This window comes from Bos grunniens, chromosome 16 (assembly GCF_055505025.1).
Source record: "Bos grunniens cultivar Pamir isolate PY7600 chromosome 16, Bosgru_T2T1.0, whole genome shotgun sequence".
NCBI lineage: Eukaryota > Metazoa > Chordata > Mammalia > Artiodactyla > Bovidae > Bos > Bos grunniens.
In genome coordinates, this window is record NC_141180.1 from 2,438,387 (window position 1) to 2,455,362 (window position 16,976).

The 16,976-nt window shown below is 46.3% G+C and overlaps 1 long non-coding RNA gene and 1 other non-coding gene across 2 annotated transcripts in view; both read left to right on the top strand.

The window, feature by feature from the left end:
- The first annotated feature begins 11,015 nt into the window (after positions 1-11,015).
- Positions 11,016-11,087, top strand: TRNAG-ACC (transfer RNA glycine (anticodon ACC)). The gene has a single exon. It is a non-coding gene; the product is annotated as a tRNA-Gly (tRNA).
- A 244-nt stretch (positions 11,088-11,331) lies between these two features.
- Positions 11,332-16,976, top strand: part of LOC147356037 (uncharacterized) — a 214,512-nt gene continuing 208,867 nt past the window's right edge. Inside the window, exon 1 of the long non-coding RNA XR_015142984.1 lies at positions 11,332-12,865. This is a non-coding gene — a long non-coding RNA (uncharacterized LOC147356037). The remainder of the gene's footprint in view (positions 12,866-16,976) is intronic.

Consider the following 16,976-nt stretch of genomic DNA (forward strand, 5'->3'; position numbering starts at 1 on the left):
GTTCCAAAATCAGTTCCTAGGGCTTTCACGTAGCAAGGTCCACACTTGTTTCCTTATGTCTAGCAATCTCCCTTAGGGCTTTCATTTTATAATTTCTCCTTATACCCAAACTATCATAATCATAGTTTAAACATGTAATGCTTCAATGACTTGTTCCCTTAGCATCTCTAGGGTACGTAGGCTCTCTATGCAAAATATACTTGATTCAGGTGAGGTTGGCATGGTGTGAAACCAAAGGGATGGTGGCAGGGTTTATGTGCTAATTTCAGTTTATTTAATGATTTAGTTGCATGCACAGGCACAGTTAATTGTCTTCTGATTGATTTTTGAAGAGGACTAAATGTCATGAGTTAACAGGAATAATACAGATATGAGAATCTGATAAACAATCAATTATATTATGTAAGCCATCATTATGACTTCCCAGGTGGCTCAGTGGTAAAGAATCTACCTTCAAATAGGAGTCACAGGTTCGATCACTGTGTCAGGAAGATCCCGTGGAAAAGGAAATGGCAACCCACTCCAGTATTCTTGCCTGGAAAATCCCACGGACAGAGGAGCTTGGTGGGCTACAGTCAATGGGGTAACAAGGAGTCAGACAGGACTGAGCAACTAAACCATCACCACCAAGTCATCATTCTAGGCTAACTCAGTGGTCCTCATCCTGGATTATAAACGAGGCTCTGATGGGGGATGTCTGGAATTTCTGTTGCCAGACTGGAACCGGGCCAGTAGACCTGAGTCTCTAGGGGTGGGTCCCAGGCATCACTGCTTTTCAGAGATTCCCAGGAGATTTCACTTTGTAACCAAGTTTACAAACCACTGACCTAAGTGGATTTTTTCATGCAAAACTCCAGATATATTTAGAAAACCCTTCAACCCTTAAAATAAATATCAAATGTCAGATGATTTTTCTTGGAGTTTCTTTTATCTGCATCAAGAGTTACAACCTACTTATTTGAACATCTTCGTGCCTGGCTTGTATATGTACTTTGGAAGTATAAGAAGTCATTTGTTAAAGTGGTCAAAGTGATCCTAAAAGAGCTGATATCAATCAGGGGCATCTCTTCATGTTTTAATGTTTGTTGGAACACGCATTCTTGAAGAAATCAACAGTCGTATACACGCAGAGCCCGGTCTCAGGTGTGGGTGCTGAGAGGCTTGCTTTGCCCCTCCAGGCACCCCATAACCTCCTCCCCTGCTGACTTCTTTGGACAGCATCCTGGTGCGTGCCCTGCACTCCCGGGTGGCATAGGCCAGTGGGCAGTCCCGTCTGCCCACCCCCAGATTTACAGGGTGTGTACTAAGTTGCTCAGTCGCGTCCGACTCTTTGAGATCCGATGGACTACAGTCTGTGGGATTCTCCAGGCAAGAATACTGGAGTGGGTTGCCATGCCCTCCTTCAGAAGATCTTCCCAACCCAGAGATGGAACCCGCGTCTCTTACGTTTCCTGCATGGGCAGGCGGGGTCTTTAGGAACCCGCGTCTCTTAGGTTTCCTGCACGGGCAGGCGGGGTCTTTAGGAACCCTCGTGTCTTATGTCTCCTGCACGGGCAGGCGGGGTCTTTACCACTAGGCCCCCTGGGAAGCCCGGTCTAACGTGTAGGAGGAAACTAGAGCCGCTTCTGTCTTGGCTCTCTGGATGGTTTGCTCGGTCTCCTGCTGTGCCGCGCTGGAGGTCAAGGTCGCCTTCCAGGTCACCTCCTCCACTGGCACGCACACACTTTGGGTCCCAACCTCCCCCTCTCATGCCTGGAAGCTGAGCCAGGCAAAGACTTGTGACTATTGGTCCCAGGGTCCTGCACAGTCCCTACTGCTGACCCGACCTGCACACCCAACTTTATCATGATCTCTGCAAAAACAAACCCTCTGAAAACTCATCCCACTGGACTATGCCTTTGGAGCTCTGATTGATAGAATGGAAAGTTGCTCAGTCATGTCTGACTCTTTGCGACCCCATAGACTGTAGCCTACCAGTCTCCTCTGTCCATGGGATTTTCCAGGCAATAGTACTGGAGTGGATTGCCATTTCCTTCTCCAGGGATCTTCCCAACCCAGGGCTTGAACCCGGGTCTCCCACATTGTAGACAGATGCTTTACTGTCTGAGCCACCAGGGAATCTATTGTCTCTGATTGATAGGGTGCCTGATAAATGGGAAGGTGAGAAGTCTGTCCTGAGCACATGCCAGTGACCGAGGCAGAGGCTGGGAGGAGGCCCTGGGCTGCCACCCGCTCTAACCCATCCTGGGACCCATGGCCAACGTGGAGAAGGGGTGTAATTTTCTTTCAGAAGCATTTTTTTGCCTCTGTTTTCACAGGTGAACTACAAGTTAAATTCTGTAATCTGATTACCATTGTGTGATTTAAAAGCACCAATTCAAGGATGCAGATGACACTACCTTTATGGCAGAAAGTAAAGAAGAACTAAAGAGCCTCTTGATGAAAGTGAAAGAGGAGAGTGAAAAAGTTGGCTTAAAGCTCAACATTCAGAAAACGAAGATCATGGCATCCGGTCCCATCACCTCATGGAAACAGTGGAAACAGTGGCTGACTTTATTTTTCGGGGCTCCAAAATCACTGCAGATGGTGATTGCAGCCATGAAATTAAAAGACGCTTACTCCTTGGAAGGAAAGTTATGACCAACCTAGACAGCATATTCAAAAGCAGAGACATTACTTTGTCAACAAAGGTCCGTCCAGTCAAGACTATGGTTTTTCCAGTGGTCATGTATGGATGTGAGAGTTGGACTATAAAGAAAGCTGAGTGCTGAGGAATTGATTCTTTTGAACTGTGGTGTTGGAGAAGACTTTAGAGTCCCTTTGGACTTCAAGGAGATCCAACCAGTCCATCCTAAAGGAGATCAGTCCTGGGTGTTCATTGGAAGGACTGATGTTGAAGCTGAAACTCCAATACTTTGGCCATCTGATGCGAAGAGCTGACTCATTTGAAAAGAGCCTGATGCTGGGAAAAATTGAGGGCAGGAGGAGAAGGGGACGACAGAGGATGAGATGGTTGGATGGCATCACTGACTCAATGGACATGGGTTTGGGTGAACTCCGGGAATTGGTGATGGACAGGGAGGCCTGGCGTGCTGCGATTCATGGGGTCACAAAGAGTCAGACACGACTGAGTGACTGAACTGAACTGATCTGAATTCAAGGATATCACTTTTAAAAATTTATTGATTTCCCCCTTTTTTTTATTGGGATATAGTTGCTTTACAATGTTGTGTTAGTTTCTGCTGTACAGAAAAGTGAATCAACTATACCCATACATATATCCCCTCTTTTTGGATTTCCTTCCGTTTAGGTCACTGCAAAGCACTGAGTAGAGTGCTCTGTGCACACAGTAGGTCCCATTAAATTATCTGTTTTCGGCACAGTCGTGTATACTTGTCAGTCCCAGTCTCCCAAATCATCCCACCCTGCTTTGCCCCCTCTGTGTCCATACATTTGTTCTCTATGTTGCGTGTCTATTTAGGCCTTGCAAACAGTAAATTTACTTTTTTATGTAAAAAAATTCTGAAGTGCTTCATAATTTTCAAAGCTTTCACACATGTGATCTCATATAAGCATGGCCTTTATTTCTCCTGCTCTCCACACGGCTCCCTCTGGAGTAGTCACTGTTCTCAGTGCTTGCCCCGTGTTTGTCTATGGCCACGTCTCAACTCATCTTCTCACTTCTTAGAATTCAAGGTCTAGATCAAAGGCTGTCTCTGCTATGAAGTTCTCCCTGATTTGTCTCAGGCGAGTTGTGGTGTTTGTACTCAGTAAGGATGGTAAAGTATTTCAATCCGTGTCTGGAAGGTGATGAGCAGTATGTGTTAGCTAGTTTATAATAAGGGTTTCTCTGGGGGCTTAGCAGTAAAGACTCTGCCTGCGGCGCAGGAGCCACAGGGGACACAGGTCCAATCCTTGGGTCAGGAAGATCCTCTGGAGAAGGACATGGCAACCCACTCCAGTATTCTTGCCTGGAGAACCCCATGGACAGAGGAGCCTGGTAGGCTATAGTCCATGAGGTCACAAAGAGTCAGACAAGACTGAACGACTTAGCACAGCACGCACGAGCAAGCACTTAATCCCACCGTGCCTCAGTCTTCTCATCTGTGAAGTGGAGATAATAGTGCGCCTCATCCTTGCAGGACATTGAGGTTTAAATGCATCATCATGTTAATCGTCTGGCACCACACCTACAACATTGCCAGCGTCCAGTAAATAGTGTTATTAAAGGAAGCACAAGACTGAAAAGCAAGCAGCCCATGGGGAAGACCACAGATGAAGCGGAAGTGCTGCAGTTTCATGATTATTGTATGAAAGGTTTAATACGCTGAAAAAAAATCACAGTGAAAAAGCATACTCCCAATAGATAAGGAAAGCATTTTGAGGTTGAGAGTTATGCCAGGACAGGGTATCCTTGTATAAAACTGCTCTAGTGATGTGAAAAAGATTCATATAGTCTATCTCTCTCCAAAGGGTATGTCAGAGATGAGATTTACACTTCCTAAGTGTTGTGGAGGGTGATACGTGTCATTTATTTGCGTGTCAGTAACTCTATAATCATCGCCATGGAGGACCCGCGCACTTCTCGCTGACCTCCTGTCTCTGCCCTGGACATTCCTCATTACATACCAGATGTGCACTCTGATGTACGGCCAAAAACCTGGGTGCCGGGCACTGACGGCGTGGAAGAGACAGGGCGCGTCCTGCCGTGATTTATTCTAATTGCACCCAAATCTAACTAATGGGGGCGTCAGGGCGGTCGAGGAGGGAGAGGAATGTGGCTTCTCCTTCTGCATTTCTTTTTCCAGAGGCTGGCCCCAGAGAACTGTTGGGACTTGATAGCCACAATCAATAGCTTGTAAAACAATAAGGTCAGCATGGTAAAGATTCAGATTTTCTGTCTCCACCTGGAATGGAAAGAAGCCTGGTGTGCTGAGCCATTGAGGTGAGTCTGACCTTCGCTGGCTGACTGATGAGAGACCTGAGCAGAGGACGAGATAGACGAATAACCTAGGGAAGAGGTGGTTGTAAATATGATATCTGCACGATCCTCGTCTTTATTCCGGGAACACACAGCATTGTTATTTTGCTGTTGTATTAAAAGAACAGCTCAGCTGCAGTAAAACAGCACCTTCTTTAAGAAGGTTCAGAAGTGGAGAACCTAGACTCATATGTGTGATTTCTGAGGAAGGTGTCCTCAAATGTCTTTATAGTAATACCTTTGACTTAATTCCATTAACTCACTCATCTTTTCCTAAGTTCTAAGTTCACCAAAAGTTGTATTTTAAAGACTAGGGATTAGTATTGTTTATCTCAAAATTCTAAGTGGAACTGGTAGTTCAGAGGTCAGATTTTTCTATATTTAAAATACACACTGGAAAAGGATATGAAAAAGAATATATATATATATATCTGAATCACTTTGCTGAAACTAACACAACATTGTAAATTAACTGTACTTAAAAACATACATACTGAAGGAGTATTGTAGGTCTGCTTATTTCTAAATTGGGCTGCCCTTAGAGAAGTAGCTATTTCCACTGAATCTCTGCAAAACATTTTCGAATTTGATTAGAAAGTATGGAGGAAAGAAATTGCCCGGTGAATTAAATAACTGTTTATCTCCAAGATAAGAGGCTGTTTCTATCACGCAGATGCAGATAAGCTGAGATTTGAAGTTCCACATCAGCTATGGTCTGAAGAAACCCAATTTTCTGTATTAAAAATGTCTTTAAAAGTTTTCTGAAAATGTGTTAGTATCAGTGGCTTACAAAGATTTCCTGGTGATAAAATCACCCCCACCATCAATTCTTTTGATGATTTGAGGGTAAACAACTAGGCATATATAAGCTTCTCAAATAAATGCAGATTTAAAAATTGGTAGGAAAAGGTCTTCTTAGCGTGCGTAATGCATTTGTTGAAGACAGATAATTGGAGGACGAGTTCAAGGTGCTCGCTGAAGCTAAGAGGATCAGAGGGAGCCGCTTTGAGATATAAGGAGGTTGAGGTCGCAACACCTTGGGGAATGGAGACTACCTTGGATGAAAAAGAAAATGCAGAAAATGAAACAAAATTGACTTTTACATTGAATACAATTGTAGTTGAATTTATGGGGAGGTCCTGCTCAGTATGATAGAGTCGGAGTTTATTTTCTGAACATAAGTAAATGCCAGTCCTCATCTATCTCTACAAACCCAGACTTTCTCTTGCCAGGCAGCTTCTGGGTTTAAGTAAATATTCCAGACGACCTGACAGTGTGGGGTACAAGCTGCCTTGACGAAGGTAATGACTTTGTAGACTTGAAGATTTTAAGATGTGATTAGCTGTGATGGACATGTAAACAAGCAAAGTTATCTTTGTTTCTCAAAGTCTGCCTTTATGCTGGTAAGTATTCTGGCATTGAGAAGGGGACCTGATCAAAGGAAATTTCAAAAAAATGGAAAGTATAAATTATTTAATAAATAAAAATGCAAGCAACTATTGAACAAAAGCTCCACTCTGAAACTGCTGAGACTAGGTGCTTAAAATATTTGGATTGTGTGTGGTTATAGCGACACACAAAAATCTAGATTTTTGTTTTCTAGATTCATATGTCGATCATCTCTTTTCCCAAAGGAGATAAAATAGTAATCACTGAAAAGAGGTGCTTTTGTGATACTCATGTGGATCCCTCCCAGCTAAAGCATTAAAACATTTATGATATAATTAGAATTACAAATATCATAATTATAATATTTTATACATTTATAGTTATAAATTTATAAATAGTGCCAGCATCACCTCTCATTGCAAATATCTCATAGTCGCTGTTAAGAGCCTTATGAGAAAGCTGCTACTTCTAAGACAGGCATTTCCAATTTTGTAGATTTTTTAAAAATGCTGCTTTGCCTGAATGTGGAAGGCTGGGGTTTTCCTCTCTGACCACAGAGTGTGTCCTCCAATCTTCTGAGTGTAGTAACTGACAAGTTGAACATCCTTCGCTTCTGTGTTGTTATTGCTTGGTCACTACGTTGTGTCCGCCTCTTTGTGACCCCGTGCACTGCAGCACACCAGGCTCCCCGGTCCTTCACTGTCTTCCCGAGTTTACTCAGGTTCACGTCAGTTGAGTTGGTGACAGTATTTACACATTTCATCCTCTGCCGCCCTGCTCCCATTTTGCTTTTAGTTGTTCCCAGCACCAGGGTCTTTTCCGACACCGTGGCTCTTCTCATCAGGGGGCCAAAGTATTGGAGCTCTAGCCTTTTTCTTTGCTTTACTCCTGTTTTTACAGACAGGGCTGAAGAGCTCCTGGTGGCCTCCTGCAGCGGGAATCTGCATCTTCCCAAATGTCCTGTGTTTGGGATCATCTGGAGGTTAAAGCTCACTTGGTCAGCTTGTAAAGAAGACGTCCTGCGTTTTAGCTTGAGTTCTATATTGATTAGCTGCTGCTGCCGCTAAGTCACTTCAGTCGTGTCCAACTCTGTGCGACCCCGTAGACGGCAGCCCACCAGGCTCCGCCGTCCCTGGGATTCTCCAGGCATGAACACTGGAGTGGGTTGCTATTTCCTTCTCCAATTTATGAAAGTGAAAAGTGAAAGTGAAGTCGCTCAGTTGTGCCCGACTCTTAGCGACCCCATGGACTACAGCCTACGAGGCTCCTCTGGAGTGGGGTGCCGTTGCCTTCTCCATATTGATTAGAGTATTATCTAAAAGATACTAGTTGATGTCATGAGAAGTAAGACAGTATAACTGAATCACTTGTCTTTTAGCTGACAGATCTTGATAAGTATGTCATAATGAGACTGACACCATTCCTGCCCTCAGGCAGGAAGAGAATTGAGATCCGAATTTAATAAAATACAACCCGTGTGTTTTAGGACTGTGTGCTGGCACGGAAGAGGGAGTGGTCCACTGTATGTTTCAGAGGGAGGCAAGTGATCTGAAAATTCTCAGGGGTGTTGACTGAGCTGCATCTTGAGGGACCAAGTCCGTGGGTGCACAGCAGAGCTGGACGTTTAGGGAAGAAAAGGCAGGGAGACCGACTAGGTGGATGTGAGAGACACTGGAAGTCCTCAGGGTGACGACCCCTACAGACAGGTGACTCTGCCTCTCAGAGCGGGGAGCAGGCTGCTCCGGCAGCCCAAGTTGAAGTCATGCTCCTGATAACGGTGGTCTCCACTCTGCCTTCCCCGCAATCCTGCCACCTGCAGTCCTGACTCTTCCTTCCTCTGAGCAATGTCCTCTCCTTTCATTCTGTGCTTCCTCACTCTCCCTCCACTCCATCCTAAACCTGAGATGGAGAGTGAAAGAAAAAGAAAGGGCTTCCCTGGTGGCTTCCCCACAATCCTGCCACCCATAGTCCTGACTCTTCCTTCCTCTGAGCAATGTCCTCTCCTTTCATTCTGTGCTTCCCCACTCTCCCTCCACTCCATCCTAAACCTGAGATGGAGAGTGAAAGAAAAAGAAAGGGCTTCCCTGGTGGCTCAGATGGTAAAGAAGCCGCCTACAATGCAGGAGATGCAGGCTCAGACCCTGGCTCAGGAAGATCCCCTGGAGGAGGAAATGACAATCCCCTCCAGTATTCTTGCCTGGAGAATCCCACGGACAGAGGAGCCTGGAGGGATACAATCCAGGAAGTCGACAGCCAAATCATGATTTGAAGGATTGCATCATTGGTTCATATTGACCTTGTGTTACAATGATAGTTATGCCCCAGGTTTATTTTGATATATTGGATAAAGTAAAGTCATCTGAGCTTTTATATTTACATATTTAAAAGAAATGGGGGGAAACCAATATTTTAACTCCCAGAAAAAGAATAAGTCTGTGCCACTTCTCCCGAGCACAGTGTAATATGACCTATGTGATACTGTGATCTAATGAGGCCTGAAATGATTGAAAACACCGCATGCTACACAGTAATTCAGACGAGTCGCTCGCTCGTGGTCGCTCGTGGTGGCACCGAGACTGGCAGACACTCAGAGGAAAGGGAGCTCTTCCGTCCCCACCGTCCCCAGCTGTGACCCGACTGTCGGGCGGCCTGCAGCTGCCCTACCTAGCTCCTCAGTCTCGGCTGTGCCCCTCCGCCTTCAAGAAAATTATTCTCTCTTTCTTATTATTTTCTTTCCTTTAATGTATCATCTCCCCTTCTTCTCTGGTCTCAGTAATTAGCTTACTAACATATGATGACTCAAGTTTTCTATGCCTGTTTTTTCATCCAAATGAATGTCACTTGCTGCTCATGCGAATTATTTTGACTTTGTGCTCAGTCGTGTCCCACTCTTTTGTGACCCTTTGGATTGCAGCCCGCCAGGCTCCTCTGTCCATGCAATTTCCCAGGCAAAAATACTAGAGTGGGTTGCCATTTTCTTCTCCAGGGGATCTTCCTGACCCAGGGATCAAACCTGTGTCTCCCATGTCTGCTGCATTGCAGGCAGATTCTTTACCCACTGAGCCCTGGCACTATAAAATAAGCATATTTTAGGTTGGAATATGGTCCAACCTCCTACAAATAGAGGCAGCCTTTCTTTCAGTGCATCTTATTTAAATAAAGCAAGAGCACAAAACATGTTTTACCTTTAAATCATTAGTCAGCATGAAACATTCTCGGCTACCCATTCATAAACTGTCTTATACGACCGTGGCGTCTCCTGACCTCGGTTCTGGACCACGCCTATCTTCCAACTGAACCTTGACATTTCCCCAGGATATTGCTTCTCTGGGGGGCAGGCTGAAATGGTGGCAGCACTTTCCTCACATTCTGCGTGGTTCTGGCCTGGGACAGGAGCACCCTGGGTGATCGGTGGGCAGCTGTGACCTGGTGCCCAGTGCTGTGTACCAGAGCCTGCCTTCTGCCTCTTCTCACCCCTGATGTCAGCATTTCCATCCACTCTGTCCAGCTTTCTGCTTTGACATCAGACTCACAGTGTTTGCCGAGCGTTTGCCGACGGCAGAGGACATGGCTGTTCTCGAGGGTGTTTGCAAATGTACTTCAGATTAAATGACGGTGTTGGCTGCCTGCTGTGTGAGTTCAGGCCACCTCCAAAGTGCCAAGTTATTACTGCTGCTGCTGCTGCTAAGTCGCTTCAGTTGTGTCCGACTCTGTGCGACCCCATAGATGGCAGCCCACCAGGCTCCCCCATCCCTGGGACTCTCCAGGCAAGAACACTGGCGTGGGTTGCCATTTCCTTCTCCAGTGCATGAAAGTGAAAAGTGAAAGTGAAGTCGCTCAGTCCTGTCAGACTCTTCTCGACCCCATGGACTGCAGCCTACCAGGTTCCTCCGTCCAAGGGATTTTCCAGGCAAGAGTACTGAAGTGGGGTGCCATTGCCTTCTCTGGGGCTATGGTCCATGGGGCTGCAAAAGCGTCGGACACGACTTAGCATTTGAGCACATGCTGGGACTATATGGATTTAACAAAAAAATTTTTACTGTAAATTTGGATGAGGAGATCCAGTAAATCACAGAATGAACCAGCAAGAAGGAAGCAGAGTCAGAGTTCAATCTCCTGATCTTACAGAAAAGGCACTGGAATGGCAGAGAGGAAATAATGCCTTGGAGTCAGGTCTGAAAACAACATCATCATCATCAGGTCATAACAGGGGCAGTGGGGAAATGACGCGTACTGTCTGAGCTTTAACTTCCATTCCATTTTTATTTATTTTTATTTAAAAAATTTTATTAGCGTACAGTGGATTTACAATGCTGTGCTAGTTTTGGATGGACAGCGAGCTGAATCAGCTACACACATACACATATCCACTCTTCTTCAGGTTCTTTTCCCGTGGACGTCATTGCAGAGTGTTGGGGTAAACAGCAGCTTCTTGTTAGTTATCCATGTTATCACAGCAGTATGTGTGCGTCAACCCCAGTCTCCCCGTTTATCCCTCCTCCCTCCTCCCCGCCACCCCAGAAACCATGAGTTTGTTTTCTACGTCTGTGACTCTGTTTCTGTTTTGTAACTTCATGTGTGTCATGGTTTACATTCCACATACAAGGGATTTCATGTATCTGTCTTTGGTTTACTTCACTTGACTTCCCTGGTAGCTCAGATGGTAAAGCATCTGCCTACCATGCGGGAGACCCAGGTTCGATCCCTGGATTGGGAAGATCCTCTGGAGAAGGAGATGGCACCCCACTCCACTACTCTTGCCTGGAAAATCCCATGGACAGAGGATCCTGGTGGGCTACAGTCCGTGGGGTCGCAAAGAGTTGGACATGAATGAGCAACTTCACTCACTCACTTCACTTAGGATAATCTCTAGTTCCCTCCATGTTGCTGCAAATGGCATTATTGTTCTTTCTAATAGCAGAGTAATACTCCAGTGTATACATGTACACATCTTTACCCATTCCTCTGTCGATGTGTGTTTAGGTTGCTTCCACGTCTTGACTGTTGCAGACAGTGCTGCTGTGAGCACTGGGGCGCATGCACAGAAGCCCCAGAGCTGCCGTCCTGGGTGTCAGCCCCTTGCTGCCCTCTGTCTCCCAGCGGCTGGGCAGCAGGGAGCCCTGCCTGCGGCCCATACACCACCGCTGCCGCACGGGGTTGTTCCAGGTGATAGTCATCAGCCTGTTTATCATCAAAGTGATACCGACCAGGTTCTTGGCTCTCTCCCATCAGTAGAAACTGACTAGAGGCCAGACAAGAAATCCAGGCCATGCTTTATGGGGGCCCCTGCTGCAGCAGTGTGGAGTGGGGTGGGGGGGCAAGAACAAACAACAGGCTCCCTTGCTTGCTCTCTCCCTGGTGGGGGAGCGAGGCGATCTCGTTTCTTACATGGGGTGATGGCTGGCGGGGGTGTCCAGGGGTCCAGTCACAGGGTGGTTTAGGTGGTCCCCCCTCTCCCCCGCCGGTGGTGTTGAGTGCAGGGGGCATGCGCAGTTCCAACTGCCTGTTTTTGCCCCAGACTCTCCAGAAGTGGCAGTTGGGTTTTTTTTGTTTGTCTTTGTATCTTTTGGTCCAGAATTTCCCCCAGCTGCACATGCAGGCAGTATTTTTAGTCCCGTGTAGTTTCTTTGTATCTTGTTGCTGGAAGAGAGGTGTGTCCAGGAGCAAGCAGTGTGCAAAGGGTTGCGGGTTCCAGCTCCTAGCCTGTCTCAAAGAGTAGGGTACTTTACTTGAGGGATTAAAGCGTTAACCTCTATCCTACTGGCCAAATTATACAGGGAAGAGGAAATAAGCAGTGTTCATCTGAAACCCCCTACCCCTTGAAAAAAGAAGAAAAGCGAGTAACTTGAGCATCTCTCGCTGGGGCTGGCAGAGTGCGATTTACTCGGGGAGCTCCGGCTTGGTGACCTGGGCTCTGCCATGAAGCAGGGGGTTGCCTTTGGTGACGCTCTCTCAGAACTCCAAAACTTGGACTTTTTTCAACTTGAGACTTTTGTTTATCCTGTCACGTCAGTAGGTTCCCCCAGACTGCTTACTGTCACGCCCTGTAAAGTGGTGGTCCTGAAAATATGGCCCGTAAGCCACCAGCAAGAGCATCAGGGGCGCACAGGGTGTTTGCGGGCTCAGTCGTATCCAACTTTTTGCGACTCCATGGACGGTAGCCTGCCAGGTTCCTCTGTCCGTGGGATTTCCCAGGCAGGAATACTGGAGTGGGTTGCCAAGGCCTCCTCCAGGGCACCTTCCCCACGCAAGGATTGAACCCACATCTCCTGCATTGGCAGGCAGATTCTTTACCATCTGAGCCACCTGGGAAGCCAGGGCACCAGGAGCTTCTTTTAAAGGTAGATTATCAAGGGCCGGCCCAGGCCTTCGAAATCTGCAGCTCCGAGGAGGAGGGACCTGTGGCCCGTGTTTTCCCAGCTCTCCTCACGGGGGCAGCGCGGGCTGAAGTCTGAGGACTCCGGCCCTGGGAGCTTGGACCCCACAAGCCTGTAGGTCTGTCCGCTGCTTGTTGTCTTGATGTGTGTTAGTCATCAGTGGTGTCCGACTCTTTGCCACCCCATCGACTATAGCCCTGCAGGCTCCTTTGTCCATGGACTTTTCCAGGCAAGGATACTGGAGTGGGTTCCTTCTCCAGGGGATCTTCCCAACCCAGGGATTGAACCCAGGTCTCCTGCATTGCGGGCAGATGCTTTACCATCTGAGCTACTAGGGGAGCCTGTTGTCTTGATAGTGATGGAGTTAGATCTGTCTGCATCTTTGCTTGCTCTGATTATATTTGGGACACTCGGTAATCTTTCAGGGACGTGGAAAGGAGGGCCACCACATCCTTTGTGTGCAGAGTGTGGGCCAGGTATTATGTTAGAGGCTTTATATCCATTGTCCCATGGGTCCCCAGCCTCCAGGCCACAGACCGGTAACTCCTGTTAGATCAGGGGTGGCGTTAGGTTAGAGATCATACCATAAATGTACTGAGCTTGAAACATCTCCAAACCATCCCCTCCATGCCCCAACCCAGTCCTGGAAAAACTGCCTTGCATGAAGCCGGTCCCTGGTGCTAAACAGGTTGGGAACCCCTGCATTACCCTATTCAATGCCCACAGCAACCCTGTATAGTGCTGTTATCCCCCCTCCCACTTTATAAATAACCTGAAACTCAGAGATGTCTAGTAAGTTGTCTAAGCTCACACAGCTCCAAAGCGACAGAGCAGAGATGGAAGGCCAGTTTGACTTTCAACCGTATGAATGTAGACACATAGAACACAATTTGGCTCTTCTGCTAGAAGCTCCATGAAGTTGGAAGGACTGAAGCCTGGAGGGGTCTGGGGAGAGCTGAGCCGGGTTTCTGCAGCTGGTCGGGGCTAGGGAACCGCAGGTGAGAGGGCGGCTGTCAGGGGCTCCACGTCCGGTCCGGTCGGGGAGGAAGGGACTGCCACAGCCAAGTTTAAGCAGTTTAAATGAAGCAAGGAATTCAATTAGAGACGGTCGAGGGGACCAGGCACGTATCATCCGCGTCCGTCCCGAAAAGAGAAGAAAATATTTAGTTTTGCAGGCTGTGACCACTCTGCCACTGTGCCACGATGCGGCCTCACGGAAGAGCAAAAGAATACACCGAATACCTTCGAGAGATGCATTTCCCCAGGAAAAAAATAAATAAAACAAAGGAAGGTCCTCTGATTACGTTTAAATATTTCCTTGCCAGCGCTTGGGGGGTTCTAGCATTCTGCGCTTGCAGAGGAAAGCTTTTGTGCCTGGGAACAAGGTGATTAGGGCACCATGCCTGGGAGGATGGGGAGGGGGAGGAAGGGGCTATTTCCACAGCAGCACAGGTGCAACAGTTTGGCGTGAGTGATGGCCTTACAAATGACCCTGGCATGGAGCAGAGGAAACCCAAGGAGAAGATTAATTGAATTACAGCTACAGTATGTGTGCATTTTATTTCTGCGGTGGAGTCGAAATGGATTGCGGGGCAGGCTCACCAGCTGGGGTAAGGTCACAGTACTGAGGAAATGGGAGGGATATGGATGAACAATTTTCCGGATGGAGAACAAGCTTCAGGTTGTTCGCTCTTGGGTGAAGTGTTTTGGGGTTTGGATGGGCTCAGTTTATACTTTTTCTAAGAGCAACCTGATAGTTTTTCATGCCGGGATATGACTGGAATCTGAAGAGTTCCCTTTAAGACAATAGAAGGTAAATTGGGATAAAGAATAAAATACTTGCTTCATAATACATTTTCTCACTTTCTGAGATAATTGATTATAGGAGTGTTTTTTCCTGTTGGGCACTGACAATTTTTTATATGAAAAATGAATATTCAAATATCTCTGCTATAGCAGTGTATATTGCCAAAAATATTTTGTGGATAGCCCTATGGTAAATGCAAATTTTTCTAATATCATCAATATGGTTTCATGTTTCCTTGGAATAAATTAAGTGATGTGGTTAAGCTCATACCAAAATAATTGCCTAATCTCTCAAAAGCATGTGTTTGTTTTGGTGATAAAAAGTTGAGGTTATCCAAGTTGTTCAATCTCTTGTTTAACTATTTATTCAACTATCTATTTAATTCTGTTATGTAATATCTTGTGTCCAGGCTTGCTTGTGTCTTGTTTTGGTTTTTGAATTAAGTGTTTTAATGTTTTCTTCAATGTCCCTTTGGATAACATGGCCGAAAGCAGTTATTTCAGAAATACCAAATATTTCAAGGGCCAGCAAACATGGTTCTTGCCCTGAAAAACGTATGCTACACGTCTTAAAATGCAAAGAGAGGTGCTCTGGGGTCAACCCAAGAAATAGACATAGTACAATCAAAAAATGCCATGCAGGAGACTCGGGTTCCATCCCTGGGTCAAGAAGATCCCCTGGAGCAAGAAATGGTAATGCCTGGGGCATCCCACAGACAGACGAGCCTGGCAGTCCATGGGGTTGAAGTCGGACACAGCCTAGCAACTAAACAATAAGCAGCAATGACAGTGAGCACCAACATCGTTTTAAAAAAACCACAAACTTCTTTCTTTTTCTTTTTTAAATGATTTTTAAAGGTTACACTCCATTTTCAGTTATTATCCCCCATGTTGTACAATACATCCTGAGCCTGTCTCACCCCCGAAAGCTTGTACCTCTCCCTCCCCTCACCTTTGTATTGCCCCTCCCCACGGGTATCCACTGGTTTGTTCTCTGTGAGTCTGCTTCTTCTTGTTATGTTCACTAGTTTTTAGATTGTAGTTTTTAGATTCCACATATACATGATATCATACAGTATTTGTTTCTCTGTCTGGCTTATTTCACTTACCATAATTGGCTTATTTCACTTACCACAACACCTCCAAGTCCATCCACGCGGCTGCAAATGGTAACATTTTATTCCTTGTTTTGGCAGAGTGATACCCCACCGTGTGTGTGTGTGTGTGTGTGTATATGTGTACACACACACCCTACGTCTTCATTGTCCACTTGGGTCGCTTCATGTCTTGGCCATTGTGACTGGTGCTGCTGAGAACACTGGGGAGCTTATATCTGTTCACATTTGTGGTCTGGTTTTTTTTGGATATACGCCCAGGAGAAAATCGTCGGATCATGTTTTTGTGTTTTTTTTTGAGAAAACACCATATTGTTTTCCACAGTGGCTGCACCGAATTATGTTCCCATAAATATCACAAACTTTCAAAAACAGACCTGAATTCAAATCCAGGCTTCCTATCTTGCCATGGTCAGATGAGTGAGTGAGCCACTTCAATTCTGAGACTCGTTTTCTTCATCTATGAAACTAAGGCTGTTACAGTGTCTTACAGGTTTGCGGTGGGAAGGAAATAGGGTCTGGTATCGGCACCTAGAACCCTCCTTGCACACGGCCGGCCTGTTGTTCAGCAGATGCCAGCGCCCTGACCTCTTTTCCTGCTCTAAAAGCTGTTTAAGAGAAAGTAAGGTGCGCTGGCGAGGCCGGGGGCTGGGCCTACTTCTTCCTTTTATCTGGAGTGTAGTTGATTGCAGTGCCGTGTTAGTTCTGGTGTACAGCAGTGACTCCGTTGTACATTTATTGTTGTTTAGTTTCTAAGTTGTGTTCAACTCTTTTGGAACCCCCTAGACTGTAGCCCACTAGGCTCCTTCCTCCATCTGTGGGAATGCCAGTAAGAATACTGCAGTGGGTTGCCATGCCAACCTCCAGGCGCTCTCGACCCAGGGATCAAACCTGCATCTCTTATGTCTCCTGCTTTGGGAGGCGAGTTCTTTACCACTAGCGCCACCTGGGAAGCCCATGTGTATATATAGATATATATACACACACACACGCACATATTTCAGATTCTTTTCCCTTATAGATTATTACAAAGTATTGAATATAATTCCCAGTGCTATGTAGTAGGTCCTTGTTGATTGTTTTATATATGTGTGTGTGTGCGTGCTTAGTTGCTCGGTCGTGTCCGACTCTTGCGACCCCATAGACTGCAGCCTGCCAAGCTTCTCTGTCCATGGGATTCTCCAGGCAAGAATCCTGGAGTGGGTTGCCATTTCCTTCTCCGTGTTTTATATATAATAGTGTGCATATGTTAGTCCCCAGCTCCTGATTTAGCCCTCCTCCCTTTCCCCTTCGGGAGCCAGACATTTG